Source organism: Gallinula chloropus, assembly GCF_964237585.1.
Source record: "Gallinula chloropus genome assembly, chromosome: 4".
In the NCBI taxonomy this organism is placed as follows: domain Eukaryota; kingdom Metazoa; phylum Chordata; class Aves; order Gruiformes; family Rallidae; genus Gallinula; species Gallinula chloropus.
Window position 1 is genome coordinate 13,451,799 of NC_140088.1, and position 22,105 is coordinate 13,473,903.

Here is a 22,105-nt window from a genome sequence, read left to right on the forward strand (position 1 = left end):
AGTGGGGTTAAAATTGAGTTTAATGATTCAGTCCATTCCCTCCAAGGGAACTGATTTCACTGCAAGCTAAAATGTTTTGTTAAATTATGTACTTCAGTTGCTTGGGTGTTATGTCTCTCTTGGAGAAGCACATGAAATGAGCACTATCCTCCTAGGCATTTTAAAAACACATCCACATTAAATAGAATATATATACAGTGGTTGAGCATACAGTCTTTTTAAACTAGATAACAAAATGATTTTGACTTGTTTTAAAATCTTTTTCCTTAAATGGCTCTAAAGCTAAGACTAAAAGATAGATAATGTGGACTGAAAATTTTCCCCTTTGCTTTCAGTTTCGTAGAGAACAGCACATTATAGGTACTTTCCTTTGTGCAAGAATCACATCAAATGCCAGGAAAAATACATCTGTTTTGGCTACATATTTAACAGCATGCTTTCCAGAACCATCAATTTGTCTTTATTAATACATCAAGTGCGGTTTGTTTAAAATGTTTGTCCATTCCACTGCCACGCTACTACAGATATTATTAGCTTATACTTATTACTAAAATCGGGAAAGATAGAAGGGAATACGGCTCTTCTACATAGTGAGAGATATGACCTAGTTCAAGACAAATTAATGCACGGCGATTCTAAAAGCATAAACAGACGACTGCAACTTTTTGAAGGTCTGCATTTATTCTGCAGCTGACATGAGCATTTCACAAGAGACCAGACAATTGTTTTTTTTTTATCATAAGATTACTGTTCATCATGTACCAGAAAACAATTGTTATCAGGTATGAACTTAATTGGAATCAACTGCAGCAGTCTTTACAGGAATTTACCGAAATGTCTGCCATTCAGAGCTGGCTTACCATAATATTCTCTATGGAATAGTTGACCACAGGATTCTCATTCACAAACAGCCAGGTTAAACAGTTAAATGCTAGCAAATCCTGCATAGCCCTGTGGGAAATTTCACTTTAATCCCGAACTTATAAGAGGACAATCAAAGCCCAAAGCCTGGGTAACAAATCTGATCCTCTGTTGCAATCTGTGTCCTCATGGGAAGGGGAGAGATGCTCCCTGTACAAGCTTGAGATGGATAAATACCTAAATGATGAGATAGATGGGGAATGCAGAAGAAGCGTCTGGCTTCAGCCATTCGCTTCCAATTTCACATTACATTGTGAAAGGCAATTCTTGTGCAGCTCGGGAACAGCCAGTCCTGATTACTATAAGTTGAAGTGTGGCTTAAGGAATGATTAATGACAGTGTCAGGAGAAAACAAAGCACAATGAGAGTTATCTCTAATCCACCTGCTTGCAGATGCTATAGTAAGGGAATGAAAATGGCCCCGGCGAGCCCTGATAATAAAAAAATCAAAATAGAAAGGTGCAAAGCTGTAGATATGTATTAATCTGATATATAAAAACTAGGTCTTAGCTTGAATAAAGCATTAGGCATGAATGGAGCCCCATAGGTGATAGATATTAGAGCATAGTGGACTTCACATTGTCTGTATTTTTTAAATCAAACAGAACTGTTCCCTTCAGTATTGCCTTTGACATTAATAGGTTGGTATTTGAAAAGTCACAGTTCACTAGATGAGCAGGCTTGTGAGTTCAAGCTCATTAAACAAAACCTCTTTTTGTTGTTGTTTAAAAAAAAAGTGACGCCACACCACCACCTTGTGGCTTGGCGATGCAGAAGCCCGGGGAGGAGACCAGCCGCTCTCCCCAGTTCCAAACAAGATGCAGCCAGATAAAGCGTAATTACAAGATCTCCTTTCTTTTTGAAACGCAAGGAGCTTAGGAGCCCCTTCGGCTAGCACAAGGCACCCGAAAGGCTGCTAGGCCGTTTCAAAGGGGCTCTTGGTTAGTTCTCCCGCCGTGCCCAGTGCTCTGGTTCAAGACCGCAGCTATTGCAGAAGTAAGGGGGGGGTCACTGCTCTCAGCTCTGCCGGAATATGCACATTATGGTAGTTCCCTTCAACTGGATTGCAGCCGCTCAGCCTCTCTCCCTTTCCTGATCTATCCATCTTCCTAAACTTCACGTCTGCTGGGAAATCTTGCACGAGCTGCGTAGTGAGCTGAGACTAGGGAAGATTCAGGACATGGAGCTCTGAGACACCCCCCCCTCCCTCTTGCTGCTGGGTGCTCTGTGGTGTTCATCAGACAGGGTTCGTCTCTCCAGATGCGTAGCAGTGACAGTCTGCTGTTTGAAATAAATTACAGTGCTCACATTCGAACTACTTGCTTGCTTTGCAGGTTTCATATGCTGAAAACTAGATTGCGCATGGTACAAGAGAGAATGCCACTGCATCTTTTCGCGAGGAGGAATTGTTCACGTTCAAGGCACACCGCAACGTTTCCTAAAACACCTAAGCTACCCAGGAATCTGAACTTTTTCTTTTGCTCTTGTTGGGATGTAGATTCCCCCCATGTTGCCACAGATACTTGAAAAATTTTAAGCATCCTGATGCAAGTCAGGAATATAGACTGAAACAGAATACTTCTTGAGATCTGTCTGCTCCTGTGTTAGATTTAAAGCTACTGCCTCTTGTTGCCAACACGGAGAGAATTATTTGGCCCCACTGAATTGAGAAACAAAAAGTCTCATTGATTTAAATGGGTCCGGATTTCATCCCAATTTCACACACACACACACACACACACACACACACACACACACACACACACACACACACATTTTCCTTACTATGACCAGCAACAAGTTAAATGTTAATTTATATTTCATAGAAGTATTTTAATATTGAAAAATCTAATGAAGATTTAGCACTCCGTTTTTAATGAGGCTGACATAACTGTCGAAAGAAAGCAAATACATTATTTTAATTAATATCAATTCATAAGTGCTCCTGATTTATATATTAAACAAAAAAGAAAGTGTCTTGTCATACACTACAATTTATTCTGTATTCACCCATCATTTACTCAGAATCTTTTCCTCTTTTTTTTCATGTGAAGGGTATGATGGAAGCTGCCATGTAGAATTGTACAGCTGCTGCATGTGCTATAAGTACTGTGATCACATCACCCTTATTTTCTGATGACGCGCCTCAAATCAATTCTATCCGTGTGTCTTTGTCTCCACCTGACACCTCCTGCTATCATAATAATCATGCTGTATGGTTTAAAGCTTAAAGCTTTTGTATACTGTATTTTCTTAATAACACCAGGGAGCCAGACAGTTTCTGTGCTCTGAAGATACATTGTTAGAGGCAGCAAAGGCTCTCAGTATTTTGATCAAGTTATTGAAACCAGCAAAAATCAGGTGTGTTGATTAGTCCATTTTATAATCTGACAAAAAAAAAAACAAAAACCAGCAGAAGAAGAAATGTGCTCTGGCTACATTTTTGGGTCCTGATCTCTTTACCAGGCTTTAGGGCTTTGAGGTATTTATTTAAGCTAAGGTTTGAAGTGGAACAGAACAGAGTGGAATAGGTTATGAATGCATTTGGAAATGTTTTTACCTGTGTAACAGAGGAGAACAGGTGGATGATTTAACCAAGAAAAAGTAGCACTGTAACTACAGTGTTTTAGGTAGTCACAAAAGATGAGTTAAAATTTGAAAAGTAATGTGTCAGCATCATTAGAGAGACATTTCATTGTGAAGATGCAATAGGTCGAAGATCACTTTTGGATAAATGCAAAAGCATTTAAGGGTTAACTTCTGTGCTAGCTTCACAGCATTGAAAATGTGAAGGTATCATTGTCAGATAGTTGTCTGAGATGCTTTTATACTCGTCTCATACTCCTCCCTGCTTCTCTGTTTTTCTCTTCTTTCCAATCAAATGTTTCATTCCCTTCAACCTCATCCTCCCTTCCCATGACACTAGTTTCTCCCTTGATCCTGAGCAACCCTCAGGAACCTGAAAGGTTTCCTTTAAAAGACTGCACAGAGCTTTCAAATGTCTCCTCACAAATGTGCTACCTTTGGATGAAATTCTGGTCTCGATGCATGCTCTATTTTAGGCCTGTCTTCCTGCTTTCTTTACATCGTGCGCACCCAGGGATTTTCAAGCAGGATTCCGTTCTGAATGTACAGCTCCTGAAAAACATTGAATCCTTGCATCACACCCTGTAAGATCTGAAGGCAGCAGCAATCTCAGCAGAGATTTACAGACTATCACAAAATGTATTTTAACGGAAGCTCAGAATCCTGTTATGTGGCTTTAAAGGCAAGGGATGAGAAAAGGTAGAGGATTAGAAGATCAAACTCCTAAAAAAGGGGGTTCAGATTGATTTTGGACAACTGACAGAGATTTAAACTTGCTCTTTCTAAGCTGTTTTTGTGCAAGCAGATTCATCTCTGAGCTGCTAGGAGTGATGTCTTCTTCTATTCAGAAAGCTCCTTAACCAGTTATTTCAAAAGATTTTGCATGACTGTTCATTTTATCAAAAACTCATTCCACCCTCCAAAGCTAGAAACCAGTCAAAAGCAAGAATGAATAATTTACAAAGGGCAGCTGGCCTGGTTCTTGCAAAATCAAACCAAAATTTTGGTTCCAGCCCTTCCTTAAGTTACTAGATCCAAAGCAGATCAAAACTATTCCTACATCTGTATTACACATGTGCCTAAATTCCCCATCTTCTACTGCGTGTGCACCTTGGGTAAGGTACTCTTTTTTTAATGTCTTCCTATCTCTAACTTACATAGTGCTGATGATTCAATCAGTTATTTGTGATAATATGCTTGAAGAGTATGTGAATATTATATGTCACCTAGCAAGGACAGTCAGTTATGCTATTAAACTCCAATGGACCGAGCTTTCAAATCCAGTTAAATACCTCCTTAGTGTCTTTTGGGAATGACATGGCATGGTCTTGGGGAAACGGAGCCTTTTTGATTTTGCTGACTTCTGCTATAGTCAGTGTCCACCAATTCCAGGTCAGTCTTAGCAGTAATCCGTTGACTCACTACTGTCACCATTCTGAGATGGGCAATACTATGGTACCTTGCCTTGGTTAAAAATCCTAGCAGCTGAAGTGAGATCCCTATCTAAATTACATGCTGGGACTGTTATTTCAAAAGACTCAAACATATTTTCAGGATACCATACAGTGACTTTTAAGCTGTCTCCTTTGACATATGCTAACCTACAGCAAAACAAAGATTTCTCTGTAGAGCTTAGCTAGCTAGAGAACACAATATCAAGCTCTGTTGAATTTACCTTAATTAACAATAATTCCAGCCATTTACGTGGACGCAGCTCCTGCTGTGATGGCATAAAACAATAATAAAGAGCCATACAAACATTTGGAAATGGGATCACTCCTCGGCATTCAGTTAGTGTTGAAAGTCGGTGTGCTTCAATTTTAATTTGAGAGCTTGTTCTTTGTAGCTTGAGGTCGCCTGTGCGACTGTTTGTGACAAAGTATCTGCCACTGCAGTGCTGCCTTCAGGATTGTTGTGAAAGAATCCCAACACCAACAGCTGGTCCATTCGCAGTTTACGATAGACTGAATGTCTTGGCTGGATGTGTGATTTTCTTTAGCAGTACATCCACAACATGTACAGCAGTCATCAACGAAGTGTCAGAATAAGGCCTGGTATACTGCTCAAGGGAATCACCTACACCAGTATAAACACATTTCTGCTGATAACCTAGTCCATGCTGTAGCCCTTTGTGTGTTCAGAACATTCAGAAGATGCTACATTTTTATGAAGTGAACTGAGGTGCATAGTCTGGAAAAGAAGCAGAAACAGAGATTGAGATGAGGGTAGCTCAGATGCATTTAGCATCTGCAAACAAAAATCAGCGTTCACTCAGATAAATGGATTTCCATGTGATGTTCCTTCCTTCTCTCTTTGTTAAGCATGAAGATTCCCCCCCCCCGGTCTTTTTTTTTTTTTTTCTTTATAAAGCTAGTGGTATATCTGCTCCTGGCAGTATGTTATGTTCAACCATTAGTTTATTTTTTAAGACTAAGAAGAGATATTTCTACATTATAAATTATTTATAAACATAAGAACAAAGGGAGGCTGTCAGGGCTCCTGGTACTTTGAGAAAACAACAAAAAAAAAAAGACTATGAATTTATGAAGAATACAATTTTATGAAGCGGGGGGGGTGGGGGGGGGGAACACGCAACTACTAATTATTAACATTCATCTGCAGACAAAGACCTGAAAGGATAGGATTAGAGGGATACATTTACATCTGTCTGTCACAAAAAGAAATCTCATTAAAGGTTTACCAGACTGTCACAAAACTTCTTCTAATGTTAAACTTGAGGGTCTCATGGGGGAGAAGAATATCTCACTTTTGACCCATTCAATAAACAGATACTAAAAAAAATAATAAAAAAACCCAAACTAATAACACCACTTCCATTCTTAGTAGGAGCTCCAACTGAATCTCCTTAGGTGACACAAAGGTTCATATGCCATGGAAAAAGTTTTACATGTCAGTACAAGTTTCAGTAGTTTCTATTTACACAGCCATGTGTACTTTGAGACATGATATGACTGCCACAGCAATCACTTTGTGAATAGCATTCATCATCTGGACGCTTCTTTTCATCTATAAAAAGAAATCTGCAATAGGTTGCTTTGACAATTCAAGATGCTGAGCCACAGTTTCTCTGCTTTAAAGAAGCAGACATTAAGGTTAAATACATTAAAAGTGCACAAAAATAAACACGCTGTGTATGTACAATATGTTGACAATAGCAAAACTTCAATCTACTGTAGTTTTTGATCAAAGAACTGAATCTGTGGAAAAGAAATCCTGAATCTAGCTAAACCTGTCATTTTATTTTTCATAGCAAACTAATTTATATTGAACACACATCACCGAGGAAAAATCTAGAACACTTTTATATTACTTGAGCCGTTCTATGTGGGTGTTATAGTAAGGTATACAGACAGCTACCCCTGGGGTCATGCATGTCTTTTTCTAGAATTGTTTTCTAGTTGATTGTATCGTGATTTATACACTGGTTTTGTTAATGTAGGTGATGGCTTGCAAGGGAGAAAGTTTTCATTTTGAGCATTTTGCAAGAGGTTATCAAAACCATCTGAGATTCCTCTAGATCCATCCCTTGCCATGTAAGGACAGTCCTCTGCAGTGTACAAACCAAAGCCACGTTAAACCTTTGAGATTCAGCTGTTCTAGCTAGTAAGGTTTTCTTCTGGGGTTTGGGGTCAGATTTAAAGAAAACCTAGAACTCTAACCTCTGATTTTCCACTTGTTTGTTTTTCTAAGTCCTGAGTGGAGAATATTCTCCAGTCTCTATATTTCAAGCCGGTGATTACCAGTGTCTACTTTTATAAGCAAAAGTTGAGACAGCGTAAAAAAGTCCTGATTTTCAGGGGCTAGTTCCCAAGGTCTGAGGAAGTTTCAGCTCTCTAGGTCTCTCAGCTTGGGCACCCAAAACAGATGCATCCAAATGTAGGCCCATATGTTTGAGCATGTTGCACCACTATATATGCACTCCCTGGCACTGTTGAAAGGCATACATTCCCTGCAACCCTCCTACGCTCCTCCCTCTGTTCTGCTCCATTTAGGTCTGTGCACATAATCTAGATTTCAGGTAACCCGAATGAAAAAGTTCTTTTTTTTCCAGTAGCTGAAAAATAAGATGGTCATGACCAGAGCCTAGGCAGTAGCCCAGCTCTCAGCATGTGAATTCCCTGTGTGCTCTGTATTTGGTTACCTGCGAAGGGGACTGCCACTGAAAGGAGATGCAGGAACGATGGCTTTTAAAACAGGAGTAGCACAGGCAGTAAAACCAAGATATTTTGCTCTGAATACACCTAGAAGCAGTAATAACAAAATATGATACTTAATATATCTAGTTCCACATTTTCCTTTACTTAAAGCTTCCCTTACTGAATGCATCTGTATAATCCGCCTGAGCTATGAAGGTAACAAAGCAAAACTGTCATTGCAACTTTAGGAAATACCTTCATACATTCTTGAATGACTGTTGAAAACATAAGCAAAATCCACACAGTGGTGTCCAGAAGACAAGCCTTGAAGATGCAGAAAAAGAATGCCAGTAAAAATGCCCAAGAAATGTGAAATTATAGATGTCAAAAGCAATTGGACTCTTATTTCCCTTTTCTAATCACATATCTTCCAGACAGCTCTTTTTTACGTCCTTTTGGCAGTTCTTTCTTGATATTTTAGAGGAGAATAACTCTGGTTCGATAAAGGGTATTATTTAAGAGAGCAAAAAGATTTTTCTTTCTTGTTTTTCCTATCAAACAGTACACTAGCACTAATCACATTCTAAACCGCAGTAAAAAATATACAGTCATTTAATAGGGGATTAAGCTTCACATCTTTATAGTTGGAAGTCTATTTTCTGTTACTCGTAAGGCAGGCAAAGGAAGCCAATTTAAGAAGTGAATGGTGAGAGATTAAAAAAGCTACACTAAAGCTACAGTTGAATATTTGCTTTGCACCTGTTTTCTAATACACACACACACATTTGCTGTATGTATTAAAGGCAAGTGGCAAAGAAAATCTTTGCTTCTTTTCAATTTAATTTTTTACCTGGGAATTATATGGGTTGCATTTTTGCATCTGAAATAATCATGTCTGGGAAGGCTAACTGCATGAAATACCTTTCCAGTCTCCAGACAGAGCAGAGGTAGTGAAAAGCCACTTACAACTGAGGATTTCTGATAAACATGAATTATTGTAGTTAATGGTTATATCAATATGAAAAGTATAATACACTCCTGTGCATTGCTAATGTTTGCTATTATAACAAACATTGCTAGAAATAACACCTCAAACAAGTTTTCTACGTGCCTTAAAGTAATACATGATTCAAGTGTTCTTATTTTTATATAATAGGAAAATTTGCAGTGCAGACAGGCAGGTAACAAAACTATTGCTGAAAATCATCAAAGGCAGGATTTTCACAAGGCAGTTATTTAATCTAATCAAAGTCTGGAATCTGACTCTGGAAAGATCTGTTTTCAAGTGCATGTGCCGGACTCCTCCACTGTGCAAGGGCAAGATACACAGCCCTAGAATTCCCTTTCTGTTTGCAAGGAAGCCAAAGCTTGTGGGCACATCACCCAGCCTGCCGTGTTCAAGCCTGACTCCGCAGCAGTGGTAACTGCCATTACGAAGCTACTACACGTGTATGGTGCTACGCTGATTCCAGACAGTCCACTTCCCTGCTAGGCAGAAGTCTGCACATCTGTGGTGCTCAGCCACCTTTTCTGACTCCTGCCACCGATTACTTTTGGTGAATTTTTATCACAGTTTTCATAAACAGTATACTTGCTCCTGCATCTTGTTCTACACTTTACATTATTTTCTGTATTGCATTCAAAGAGATAAGTTGTGAGGTGGAGATACTGATGTTCCTAAATAGAGACATCAGGGTGTTGGTAAGGGCAGCAAGTAGTTAGTTTTCCTGATATACATAGCCAGGGTGGGAGAATAAACAGTGAATTGTTATTTGACACCAACATCTTTAAGAATCTGTCCATAAAGGTCTATTTTGTGATTTGTATTTGGCCTTGAACAAGGAAACAAGGGAGTAGCCCTGAATGGGTATAAAAATAGATGTAAGAAAACCAAAAGTAATCAGTCGAATTCTGGCAGATGTCTGCAAAGTGAAGACAGGAGCAAGGATCACATGTGTAAGACGGGGGCATTTGGGCGTGAGGCAGCCAGTGAAATAACAGGGTTTGAAGTTTGGATTCTGGAGCTGCTCATATATGCACACAGCCTGGCTAGTGAACACTCCTGCTCCGGATTTGACTCCTGACAACACTTTGGCACAACATGGAGTAGGTAAGGCTCTGTTTTTGCTTACTTGTCAGATATTCTAAGAGGTTGTAATTCAATGCCTGGAGCTCGAATTTGGAGAAAGGCTGAACCAGTTCTGCAGTTTGGGAGACTGGGTATAAGCTCTTAGATAAATTCCAGGGTTGTGATGGACATGAACAGAACGTTCTGTGTGTTCTAGTAGTAACATTTTTCCTCCTGGAAAAGGAAATACGGTTCCTAATCCTTTCAAGAATATCTAAATTATAGCATGATTTTCCAGTGGGGCCTTAACTCGGCTCCAGACTGCAATTCGGGAGATGCAAACCAACAAAGAACTTCATATGACTGCTGACTCTCTCTCATTCTGCTTAGGGATTCCAGAAAATTTCTAAAACCAGGTCCATTTTGCAGACAAGGAAATGGAGGCACTGAATAGTGCAATAAATTGCCAGAGGTTCAACTACAAGCAAACAGTCAAGCTGTAATCAGAAGACAAACTTTTTGTGCCTTTCAGCTACTAGACACACTAGGATAAGCCAGCTGTCAGTCACTGCTTCAAAGTATCTCGGATGTCCCAAATTGTGCACCTTACTGCAGGCTTGATTTTTATTTAATTATCAACAGACTACAAAGGCACTTAGTTCTTAAAAGTTAACGGAGCTATCCAACAATAAGAACTTGACACCAAAAATGAGTTAGGAATTTGAGCTACCTTTACAATGCATAATTAAATGCATTGTTTACAGCCTGTAAACACTGGCAATTCTAATGTCGGGTTAGGAAATTCACCTAATGTGAATGATCCCATTCAGAAAGAAATTTACACAGGATACTGTAGAGGAAGTCAAACTAGGTGACCACAATTTTCCTTTCTGGCTGCACAACTTATAAATAACGTGGGTATGTGAATACACTGACATGTCTTTTTCGCTTAAAAATAACTATATACATTTTGCATTTTATATCGCATTGTCTAGTGACAGACTTTATATTTCTGCTTAGAGTGCTGTAAAGTGGGAGAGGATTTCTAAAATATTGTCGGAAAGTAATCCAAGTTCCGGCAGATTTCCCAGGGCTTTGTACTGAAAGCTTTAGGTGCCCTCTCTTGACGTACCGCAGGAATTGCAACCAGGCTTTGTTTTCTAAAGGAACCTTTTGAGGGGAAGGACCAACATACAAATTACGGGAATCCTACGGTGAATGTTGTACACATGGAAGTTTCCCACAGAAAAGAAGCATTGCACTTTTTATGAAGTCCTATTCTATGGTGCACTTCAGTATTGATATTGAGTATACAATCAGTTCATGCCTTGCTATTAAATTCTCAAAGTGTTTGGTTTCAAATGTGATGCTTCAAGATTTATGCTTAAAGGCAATATACCCGAAATGTATATATGGAAGGAAAGCTGAGTTGTAATTCACAGAACACTTTCTGCTGACTCGAACATTTCAGTTAGGGCATCGTGTCACTGCGGCTTCCTGTAGCACAGGGACTCACCAACACTAGCTGAGCTCTAGTTCCAGCATCTACAATGCAGTAAAAGGTCAAAATAATTTCTTTTAAGAATATACAGGTACAAATGTGGAGATTGTGTAAGTATAGCTGATATCTCTGTGTTGGGCCATCTGGCTGTATGTAGTATACTTCTATCCATGTTTCTGCCTGTCTAGAACAGTGGTGTTCTAATCAGTGTAACCTTCCTTTCTGCTGGTTTCCTTTCTGCTTTTAGTTTGTGTCCTTAACCTGTCTTGCAAACTATCTATCTTATAATTTCTTCTTCCTCAGTAGCACTTGCTTTTATGATATTTTGAAATATATTCAGAGTTATTGCTAGTAGTTAACTCCAAATTTGTACTGTGTGAGTATGAATCTCAGCTGTAGTTAACAAAGTAGTTAATGTCAGTTTTAAGTAATGTTTTCTGCCAAGTACATTAAGAAAATCCGTAGAAATTGTTGATTTAGAGGTCATCAAGAGGACAGTGTTTTTTTCCTTAAATTTTAGCTTTCTGTTAATGGGACGTTGTCACTGAAGGAAAGAAAAGGTGTACTGAAAGTACGTGCACAACAAATACAGAAAGAAACTACAAAGGAGTGCTCAACAAGTTTTGTACAGAGCCTTAGATATTCTTCACAGATGTTCTTACATCCTTCTCCACAAGTCAACCTCTGTCTCTGATCATATCAGCACTGACCAAGAGATAAATGATTCCGCTTTTTCCTTAGCTACTTAGTCCTAATTTCTGTTCCTATGAGGGATATTTGAATGAAAAATCCTTTTCAAACAGGTAAAAGTATGAAGATTTTAGTAGGAAGTGAATATGGCTCACAACATCTGTTTCCAGCCTCTCATCATAAAACGAATGGTCTTTGTGTTGGCTTATTGCTCTTGATACAATAAAGCATGAGCTTCAATTTTAAGTGCAACTAGCTCAACAGCAGTTGAATATGAAAGACTGTAACTTTGCAGACATAATATCAGTTCCAGCTTTACGTGCAGACCGAGGGCAATAGGGCACATTGTCACATCAATTTTTAATCAGGATTCTCCAATTAAATCAATGGACAGTACTGTTTAAAAGTCAATAGTACAGTAAAGCCCCATACTTGGCTGAAATCGACAGATTTAGAGGATAGTCAAATTCAGGCTGACTCTAACGTAAATAATGGCAGTTGCTGTCAAGTGCTCTCAATCATTGGGCTTATTCTAAGATGCAAAGTTACAAACTGCATGATGTCGTTAGAGTCCATTTATAAATAAATTTCCTATAATGTGGGATGTAATGTATTATTCATAATGTGATGAAGAGCCATATTATCGAGCAAAAATGGCAGAGTTTTGTAAGCAGGTAGGAGACAGAAGTCTTTTCTGATATTCCTCTGCAACAAAACTTTTTTTAAATAAAAAATATTAATAAGATATTTCCTGGCTTTGCATGCTAATGAGGCAAAGAATGAGAGGACTATTCTATGACAATGTTACCTAGTGTTAGGCAAAATCAGAAAATATTAAACATATCTATCCCATAATACGGAAATTGCTGGAAAGAGAAATAATGATGCTATCGGGGATGTAACAGAGTTAAATATTCCTCAAGCAAAGTGGAAACTAGCAAAGAACAAAAGGGGCAGTTCTGATAAGGAGAATTTATTCGTGCCTACCTAGAGATGTATTTATGAGCACACTAACATTTTAAAAATAGTTTTATTCAAGAGGTAAGAGCACTCAAGAACGGTTGAAGTTAAGGTGTTAAGAAGATGTTTTAGACCACATTCATTACCAGTAGGTTTGTGCTCTCAACAAACAATTCAGCCCTTAAAAGTGGGAATAACCAGAGCATTTGCTGGCAGACAAAGGAGCAGCATGTTTCAGCAATTAACTGAAGCCAAAAAGAAAAAAAAAGTGATCTTGAGTTTTAGTGTCTCCAACGTAAATTGAAAAATTATTAAACATTAAAAATCATTAAACAATTATTAAACAGGTTTTCTCAAAGGGCTGCATTCCTGTGAAAAGGAGTGTGGAGCTGTTCAGAGGAATCTGTATTGGCCTAGAAACTGTTCTCCTGAAATGAGGGGTAATCTAGAACTGACATATTAAAGCTAGGTGGACTACACATGCTTCCTTTTGTATTTCAGAAGATACAAAATTCTTTATAGTTTCCAATTCACTGTCAGAGACCTGAATCATTCAACCCCATAGAAACAAACAGATAGTCTGTAAAACAGATTCTACAAGAATCAGTGAGTTTGGGGGTCAGATCTGCTGATTTTGCAGAGACTGACAAAATTTGTATTCACTTGTTTTGGAAGCAGGATTTGTTTTACCTACACTGGTGGATGTTCTTAAAACACAGTCTTGATTAGTACTGAGTGCTTGACTGCATCACCCTTAGTTCTTGTCCTCTGAAACTGATGATTGGGCAGTGTTGGCTACTCCAACTACTCAAAAATCTTGATCAACCACCCAAAGCTATTGCTATTGTTTCAGGAATGACATTTACAAAAATATCACATTCAGAGGTTTAGTTCTGTTCTGGGTCCAAAGTGTTAAGGGTTCACATTCTCAATCTCTTTTGGCAACTGTGAGGCCTAACAATTTTTAGTTGGAGTGAATGAAAGCCAAGGATCTCATTTAAGTTAGTTTCCAGGATTTGATATTTTAATAAAATAATGACATGAACTTTTGATTTTGGTGAAGTCCATGAAGATTTTGGCACTAATGTCTGTCTCACTGGCCAAGATCACTCATATACCCATCAGATCTGTGAGCAATTTACAAAGGTGGAAAACATGTCTGAAGGTAAATGTGGTTAAAGGCCAGAATTAGTTGTTCTCTGCGGTTCATATGAGTTGGCTTTCTCTATGGCACCATGGGGTTCATGGGGTCCTGTAGTGTATTTCAGTGGATTATTAGCAAAGACCAGAATCAAATCCAGAGTTCAAACACTGAAGAGAGCATTAAAATTATCTAGACTGTGTTTTAGAGAGTGAATATTTACTCATTATTTAGCGTTTGGCAAGATATTGTCACCCTGTATAAAGATTCATAGTTGGGCAGGAGAATGACATACCTAAATTCCTTACTTGCTCCCAGGGTTCATCAAAGGGGGGCTACAGGCTTAGGTATCCTGAGAAAGGGGACTGCAGTTGCATGCAGCAGTGATTATAAAAAGACTGATGACAAGAAGGAAGGAGGGACACTTAAGAGAAGACAGAAGGACTTAACACTACAAGCCTTTTTGGTTTTATAATGAATAAGACAATATGAGAAAATTGTGCTTTGCATTTTATGAAGTCAAGAAAGAAAGACAGTGCAATAATAATGAAGAAAATTATGAAAGTGAGTAGGCATCATTCACATATACAACATCATCCCAAATCAGGGCTGATGGCATTCAAATGCAATAGCACTTCTTTGTAACTCCAACCACACTTCATCAGATCTCCAGAGATCCCCAGTGCTTCCCAGTATCACCTCAGCATCACTAATTTAGGTCTTAGATGATCATCCAGAGCCATGGTTCCAAAGTTCTTCTGATGCTGCCATCCCTTTACCAGAGAATCCTACATCCTTCATAGTATTCTTTTAAACATCCCACATCTTTCTTAGCCCATGGTCTTTCCAAATTAGACTCCATTCTTCCTTATCTATGGATTTATTAGCCTCCAGTCCATCCTGTAAACCTTCTCCATTCTCCCAACTTTACCTCTCTAATCTAATTTGAACTCTGATCAGAATTCACCTACAAGAACATGCAGCATCATCCTGTGGAAGTAGAATTATTTTTGCGAGAGTTTGATGAAGCTGAACACAGAGTGTACTTATCATAAATCCATCTCCAGAAAACTTTCCTGGAGCTAGAGAAGAACAATTCCTAGAAAATAGAAATGTGTGGTAGTTATAGCTCAGAAATGATGGGTTTGTTACAAATCCTTCTTTTCAGCAAAGACTTAATCTTCTTTTGTCCCTTCTCATATCCCTACAGTGAATAAGTACAGTAATTTGAAGTCCTTTGTCCAATAATTAGTATTGCTCCATCTCCAAACCTCAAAATCAATCCTGCTTCCCAGGCTCCACATCAGTTGTGACCCATTCCCATCACTGTGATGCCATTTCAGATCAAAACCAGCAGAGTCACAGCTAACCTCCTAGTGATCTGGCTATCAATGAGATATGGGAAACCCAGTCTTCAATTTGAATTAAAGGTAGGAGGGGGTTGAATTTCCATACAATAGATTGGGAGTTTCAGCCACTGGGAAGGCTCTTACAGATTTCATTGGTCTGAGGAAAATTCTTGAAATCTCAACCATTTTACCAGGCTGGGAAAATTGTTTTCCACTCAGTTCTAATTAGATCTTAGGCTCAATGGAAATTGTAATAATTTCTGACTTTGAAAAATGCAATGTCTCATTGGCTTGAACAGTTAATCAATGATTGAATTCACTCAATATAAGTTTACTTAAGAAACCAGAAAACAGATGTTATGTCTCGTTCATTTTGTTATACGGGCTCAGAAAGGTAATTACTACCAAAACTTGGGAATCCTGATCTCTGACAACTGAGTTCAGTTTCCATGACTATATACCGTGTGCTATAAAATGTCCAGGAGTTGAGAGTTACACATTCAGGAGCTGGCCTCAGGGAAACTTTCAGGACTTTTGAGATTTCTGCAGGGGTCAAAAGTTTACTCACAACTCTGACTAGTTAAGTGCTTCATGTGAAATAAAAAGAAGGTAAGCAAGTTGTTTTACAGAGAATCAAAGTGGAGATGTAAAAATTAGTACAAAGAAAATGTCTGCTAAGATACATTACCAAAGATATTTCTGGATCTGTAAATGTTTTTTATTATCATTTACTGCTTACATAATCAATAATTTTACTCTCAAAATCTGAGACCGGACACTGAATATACTGCAACGTGGACATTAATGAGTGATCACAGAAAATGTAAAAAATAACAAATAAATAATTATTTCCATATAAAAACTCTGTTCCTCAGCACAAGTATGACAAATTTCCCTAATGCAATACTAGCCTCGAAGGGCCTTCTAGGAAAAAGGAAAATAAAATCTTGTTTGGAAGGGAATCTACATTGTTACATATCTGAAGTTAATAGAGCAGTGATTAATTCAAGGTCTATGTAGAAAAATAAAAATCACTGTTTGCCAGTGTTGATGTGAAACAAATCTTTTGTCAGTCTGGAAACTGAATTCTTTGCTTTATATGAAGCTTTAAAGGTTATTTCACTAGATGACTTTTAACACACCAGTTACATTTAGTTCCTGCTTGACAATTCCAATGATGTATGAGCCACAATAGCTGTTATGATTCTTTTCCTTTGCCGAGCAGTTTCGAAAAGTGGCTTGAAAAGGCGGGGGGGGGGTGGGGGGGGGAAGTATTTTTGGCACTCTAGTGAATAGATAAATTGAGTAAGAAGTTGCTTTTACACATAGGGTTTTTTTAAGCATCAATCTGATCCAAAACCATAACATTAGTTCAAAAACGTTCATTTGTATTGGAAAGGACTGGGAATCTAGAAAGTCCACAGTAACTTAGAATGACTTCCTGAATTAGCACCAAGTCTTCATTAAGTCAGCTACTGCTTAATCTTGTTTATAGAGACAGTCCTCTGATCCTGTTGGAATTTCAAGCAAAAGGACATTGTCCAGAGTCTTAAGTCATTCTGAGATGGGTAGACTCAGAATTACATCATGATGCTTGGCAAATCCTATGACCTTCTTAACTCTTTCATTGCCTTCGGATATTTGATTTTCTTCCAGGAAAGTACATCTAACTCACTCACTTAGTCTAAGGTGAAATACCACTTCATTTATGAATCTGGCACAGACAGAATTATAGCACAAGATAAGTGGCCCTTGTCAGCCCTCCAAAGAAGAATGTGCTTTTAGCGAGGGAGCTGATGCACATTTTATCATGTGGTAAAACACCCCTCCTTGAGGCTAGCTAGCTAGGAAAGGCTGTTGTACATCAAACGGTCTGAAACTGTACTTCAGCAGTGTTGAGTTTGTATCATTTTATTTTATTCCATTGATAAAGATATGCAAGATTAAAAACTTACATTTTACTAAGAATATTTGGTCCAGAATCTAGTCAAAACCAAGAGGTGATTAAAAAGTTAACGTTGGCTTATATCACCATGATATTGAAATAGTACAGCTAGAGAATGCATAAGGGAGATTTTTAATTGGGCATCTGACATATGTCATTAAAACATAAAAAGCTCTGCATCAGAATGGAACAAAAAAAAAATACACCTGACAAGTTTAGCCTTTTTTCTTACCAGTGTAGGGTTCTCTATTATATAAGGAAATACACAGATTTAGGTGATAATCAAAGGTTTTCAGAGCCTTTATTTTAATAGTTGAATACCTCCATACTAGTCACACATTTCTGCAAATATTTGGTGTTTTCTATCTGTATCATTTTTCTGAGGTGTTGGTGACACCATTGTGGTACCTAACTAGGTGGTAGTGCTCAAACAGACCTGATTGAAGCTCACACCAGTCCAGTCATGTCCTGAGTAGATGGTGCTGTAGATTCTTACAAGAAATGTTATAAGCTAAAGTTAATGATACAAACATTGTAAGGAAAAGTATCTGCAAAGTGAATCAAGTATTTTTAAAGGTGGGGGAGAGGGAAGGTGGTGGTGTGTGCGACCTTTTCTGCTAGAGAAGTCACATTCCACGAATTGTGATTTCTGCAATGTCCAATATCGGCTGGTTGTCTCCACAAAAGCTCAGTTTTGGGCCCTTAAAGAGGCTTCTGTGGTAGTTGTTGTGTTTTGACTGGCATTTGCTGACTGAAAACCAAGACAGTCAAGTTTTCCCACAGAGTCTCTTCCAGCTTGGGCAACATTCAGCAAATTGGAAAGGCAGGAACCAGAAACTGTTGTCCTAGCACCTTTTGAAAACTTTTGCTAATGCTTCAATACCTTTCAGAACCTTGCTCTGAGCCATGCAAGGCTGAAAGTCTTAGCGCAGCTGAGGTCACATCATCCTCCTTGCCATCACAGTAAATGAAGTCTTTCTGTAATCTACATTGACACAATCAATCTTTTCCCAGTGTCAGGTGAAGAGTGCTATTTCTACGGTCTCTTCATTATTATCTCTTAGTGCATGTTACCTGTCCCTCAGATCTATCACCTAAATTACTGGTGGGAGGACTCCCTCATATGCTGGGATAGCTCCATCGGCTAACTTGTTCTTGGGAAGTGCTTTGGCACAGGAGAGCTCAGTTGGCAGACCTAAGGACAGCAATAATCAGGGGAGGGCAGTAATAATGGGGTGGAAACTGACATTTCTTTGTCTGGCAGAGATGGAGGTAGAAGAGAACATGCACGCACAGTCTAAGTTTCTCTGTCATTCTCAGAAAGGCTAGGCTATACATAAAGTTGTGTAGCTGCTATCATTTCCACCACAAAAATTCTGGCTCTTTAACTTAAACAAGAAAAAGTCATGGGTTTTTTTCTTTTTCTTTTAGAAATGAAAAGGCACCGCATGTGATCCAAACATGAGCACTGTGACATTTAGCTGTGCTGTCTGTAGACACTAAACCGCAATCTGCCATGAGCAGAAACTGAAACACTGAATTGTTCCACTGCTGTCTGACAAGCACCCATGGAGCGAGTGGCAGAATATGGGCTCAGTCTCCTTCCACAGGCTCACTGCCCCTGCAGTCTCTTCAGTATTCCTCAGTATTGAATTGTAGGTAAGGCAGAAGAGGTTAACAGTAAGAATTTGAGGGGTTTAGACAAAAATATATAAAAATTGGGTGAGGAACTTAGAGTTATCATTAGAAGAATTCAGTTTTATTGCACAGTATTTTATTTAAGTAAAACTTTAATTTTACTTTTCTGACTTTAGTACTCCAATTTATTCAAACCTCACTGCTCCCTTAAAAACAGAATAGGGCAGCTATTAATGGCTCTGTTTCAAGAAGATTAGAAGCAGCATGCGGGAAATTCTGTTTTTAAACGAGAGTCACTGTTGTAAGGGTATTTGGAAGGTGAGAGCATCTGCTTCATTAAGGTTATTCAGTCAAGGACCTTTCAATGCAGAAAGGTCTAACAAGAACTCAGACACAGATCTTGTAGACAAGGGATGACAAGGCAGTACCAAAGACCAAAATTCTTCAGTCACTAATTGATGGGCCATAAAGAAACTTCCAGACATTGCTTCAGAAGAAGAAAACTTGGACTTTGTAACTGAGGAGAAAACAATATGTACACGAGAATTTGGGATATTTAAGGGATACTTGTGGGAATATGCAAAATTCATGCAGAAATGTGTAGGGAAAATGGACTTGGGAGGAACAAAGTGTAGAAGAGACCAAAAGTGATATAAAAGGGGGCTGATACATGTAAATCGTTCCTGTTCAGTATGCTTGTCTGACTGAGCCCTGCACCTTATCAATACAGTCTGTCCTCTCCTGTTGATGAATACTTTCTTAACTACCTTTCAGAGTAATCTCACTCTGTTCTGCAGGAGTGTGCTGTAAGGGCTAAGTGGCAGCTACTGGAGGAACACACTTAGAGTGCATTTGGTGCCAGCAACTGAAGTCAGACTCCATGTGTCCCTCACCTGTGGTGCCAGCAGCTGGAGCAAGTGTGGACCTCAGTGGTCCTATTGGGATGGCAACGGTGTGTCCTGAGTGCCAGCTACCATGGGGACCAGCCCAAACGAAGTTTGTAAGGTTCTTGGCACTGTTGGCTGGAGTCACAGCCCAAGTGCCTGGTGCCATCAAGAGGGTCAGGGAGCAATGTTTGTATCTTTCCCAGAACTGGTGCATGTAGAACTGCACAGGTGTAATTTGCTAGGAAACTTACAGAGAAATACTGGGAGAGTAGAGGACCTGGGATATAAAACAGTGTTGGTATTAAGGGTGACCCACCAGTGTGGGGGTGCCTGTCAGGCAGGCATGTGTGTGCATGTGAGAATAGTGAGAATCAAGCTGGACTTGCTGGGGAGTAGGAGATCTGTAAAGCAAGTAAGAGGGCTCAGCATCTAGCCTGAAGAAACTGTCTCTTACCTGCAGAACCTACACTCAAAGATCCTAATCGTGCAGCTGGATCCTTGCATGTATATCTATAGATATTCAGAATTTGACGTGATTAACTTCACTTTAAGATCAGAACATAGGACTCACAATGTCACAGTTTTGCGTAGCTGGATTCTAATGGAGAAGGGAGTGCCACAGAGATGGCTTCTGCAAGAAGGAGCTAGAAGCTTCCTGCAGGCCCCAGAAAGTAAACATTGGCCAATTCAAGGCCAGACTTGCTGACCAAGGCTGAGCCAATTGGCGATGGTTGCAGTGCCTCTGTGAATCACATATAGGAGGAAAAAAACCCGCAGGCAGCTGCATTTTGCCACCAGAGAAGGGAGTGAGATCTTAGAAGCCATGCAGACACCAAGGCCAGGGAAAAAGGGCAGGGAGGGGGCACGGTAAGAATGAGGCGCTCCAGGTGCTGGAGAGAGATCCCCTTGCAGCCTGTGGAGAAGACCATGGTGAAGCAGACTGTCCTACTGCAGCCAATGGATAGTGACTGGGAGCAGAGTTTCCATCTACAGCCTATGGAGCGACTGACCCATGCCGCAGCAGGTTTCCCCAGGGACTTGGGACTCTGTTGGGGACCAGGCGGGAGCAGACTGGGCCCAAAGGTCAGCACCCCATGGAAGGGAGCCCTGCTGAGGCAATTGGTAAGGAGATGACACGCCAATAGAAAGGACTCACGTTGGAGAAGTCCATGGAGGACTGTCTCCCATGGGTGGGACCTCACTGTGCAGCAGGGGAAGGGGGTGTGGAATGAATGCACCCCCCCTCCAGCTAAGAAGGAAGACAACTCAGGAGGAACTGACTGAAAACCCCCATTCCCTATTCCCCGCCCCTCCCCATATCATGATGGGGGGATAGAAGGCAGTGAAATTATGACTAAAGTCTGCTAAGAAGGGAGGGGTGGGGAAAGGTGATTTAAGACCTGGCCACACTTCTCATTACTAATCATTACTAATTGCAGAGTGATCTCTCCCTGTCCTTATCTCAAATCCTAAGCCTCTCAACATAGATTTTCTCCCCTTTTCAGCTGAAAAGGGGAGTGGTAGAGTGGCTTTGGTGGACATTTGGCCTCTAGCCAGGGCCAAACCATTTCAGTCCTTTTTGGCACCCACTGTGGGGCTCAAAGAATTTGAGATAAGGACAATAATTGGACGAGGGAATGAATAGAACAGACTGAACATAGCTGGGTAGTGGAATAATTGTAGAGAATTTCTGTTGGGATGGCGATTTTAAGGACGATTCTCAAATATGTGATTTGCAGAGGCAAGTGGTGGAAATGGTCTTATCCATGGGCTTCATGTGGGCCCCATGTTGGGCACCAAAAAGGACTGTGGTGGTTCAGTCCCAGACAGTGGCTGAGCACCACACACCGTTCACTCACTCCCACAGGAGAGAGAGATAAAGCCTCTGTGGGTTGGGATAAGGACAGTTTACTGACAAAAATCACCATGAACATATAAAAATAATAGCAAATTACACTCACACCAAGTGCTAACACAAAGTACCTTATTGACCTAACAATTACAGAGTGCTGCCTGACAGCAAGGACCAACCGACCGACCGACCAACCTGACACCCTGGCCACACTCAGACTGTCCTGGACACACCAAGCCCCTGTCCTTCCCCAGCCACCTGCTATTATGGGGAAGTGGTGTCAGGTAATGTGGAAAACAGCCCAGGCTAACTCAGTTCACCTGGGCTGGCTGCATGGGGAGGTTAACTCTGACCTGGCCAGAACCAGGACATGCAAAAATAGGAACTCCACAAGAAAAGAATAATTTCAG